Here is a 2,039-nt window from a genome sequence, read left to right as displayed (position 1 = left end):
TATTGTTTTCTCCTTAAATTGAAGAGTAGCTAAAATAACCGCCGGTCTGTCTGCCTCTACTGAAGCTTTCTTTCCAAACCCAGTAACTTAGGGTTGAGAGGCATCTCATGACAAGACAACTCTCTGTATGAACTTTTGGTAGCTCTTCAGCAACTATTTTGCTTCTGGGGAAGGGATTTAGCCTTCCACCTCCAAAAGCAAGTGTCGAAGAGAGCAGGACCTTGCAGCAGAGCTCTCTGGGTACTCCAAAAAAGCAAATACTTTTCCCTATGACTACAGAAGGCCTTGGAGGGGATGTCCCAGCTCCCCCAGACACAGCCCTTGTAGCACCGCAGTTGATGCTGTGTCCTGTTACCAAGACCCCCATGTCCCTTACTCAACATCTTGCCTTCACTCTCCTGCCGCCTCATTAAACTCCGGCTGACTGTTAGCAGAAAATGAGGAATTTAGCCATGCCCGACCTGGGCACAGCCAGGACCATCCTCAGGACTCTGAGGCAAGCGCTTCCAATTAATGTTTGTACCTTTGCAACCTTTTCCATTTGATACAAGACATTTTGCAGTTTTGCCAGTCTTGCCTCAAAGAGGGGTCTGTCACCCTCACAGGGAAGAAGTAAGCTCTTAATTGATGGCACAATATCCCAGGAACTCGAAAGCAAGCAGGGAGAAAACAAAAAATGATCCTGATCTTCATTTCTTCTGCACAATGATCCCAATTATACTGTATATCACATCATTTGCATTGCCGCAACACAGCCTTTTATACCTGCTTGAGTTGCAAGCCGTTTAATCTCAGCCTACATTTAACAAAAGGCTTGTAGAAAACGAGACGCTTTATGCTGATGCAGTTAAGGGAGCTAATTTCAGTTCCGAAGCAAACAAGATATACACCAGTTAATAGCCTGTGGGGTCCAGGAGTCAACTAGAATAAGGCTCTTGTTGTTCTATTTTAATAATCCATGGGACAATCCTAGGTATTTACAGCGACTGAATCCTCCAGATCTCATCTAATTTCCAGGCAATAATTTCCTAGGGGGGGAGGACATTTACCACTAATTTCAGAAGTGTGCACACGACTTCTGCTGGCTCTGCACGTGGCCTTGAAACATATTTGGGGTAGCATAAAGGCAGTTTCCCACCTGGCGCTTATCTGCCTGGATTAAATGCCACTGGTATCAATAAATGGTGGTTTCAGTGTCTGTGGAGCCAGTGGTTTACTCCCCAGCCCGCTGCAGGGACTGCCGGTACAAGAAGCTGGCATTCAGCAGCTCCAATATTTACAAGCAATGCGGTGGCACTTGTCAGCAGCTGTTCTTGGGAAAGCGATGCAAAGTTCTACAAAAGCATAACAGACTGCATTTCAATTAGGCCAGACATCTGAAGAATCACTACATTAATTTAATCTGTCATTAATGTATTCTAACTCCTGCAGTTTATTGGTCATGCTGGAGAAACATCCAGTTTCTGCCTCTTTTCTTACGGCAACATATTGAAAAACAGCCAATTATTTCACCAACAGAAGGGAATATTTTCTTACGCAGAGCCTGGTTTTCCTGGGGAGCTAATTACAATGAGATATCTCCAGGCTGACATTTTTAGCAGAACTCCAGAAAGTTCATAGCCCTTCCCCACAAACATTTACGTTGGTATCTGTGTAAAATTTGTAACAGCCGCAAAGGCAATTTGTCAATCTTTGTGTTGGATTGCTTCTCCGAGCACCCGCCAGGTACGAGGGTAGCGGAGGATCCGTGGTGGGGGATGTACGTATTTCGATATCCCAGTTCTCACGCCTGCTGACGCAGTCTTAGGACCTGTGCCCGCAGAGGCACGACCGAAGCTCTGCAACTCTTTTCGTCACGTCTGGGCTATCTAGCAAAATGCATTTCTATTGCAAAATGAACAGAAATCACAAAGAAAAACAAAACAAAACAAAACCAAATCCACATACAATCATTCAACAACCCAGCACCAAAAAAAAAAATGAGTGTGCAAGCCCCTTTGTCACTTAGCAGTGCCACCGAAATCGGGAATAAAACCTCT

The sequence above is a fragment of the Cariama cristata genome, unplaced genomic scaffold (assembly GCF_000690535.1).
Source record: "Cariama cristata isolate BGI_N322 unplaced genomic scaffold, ASM69053v1 scaffold9760, whole genome shotgun sequence".
Classification (NCBI taxonomy): domain Eukaryota; kingdom Metazoa; phylum Chordata; class Aves; order Cariamiformes; family Cariamidae; genus Cariama; species Cariama cristata.
Note: the sequence above shows the minus strand (reverse complement) of the source record.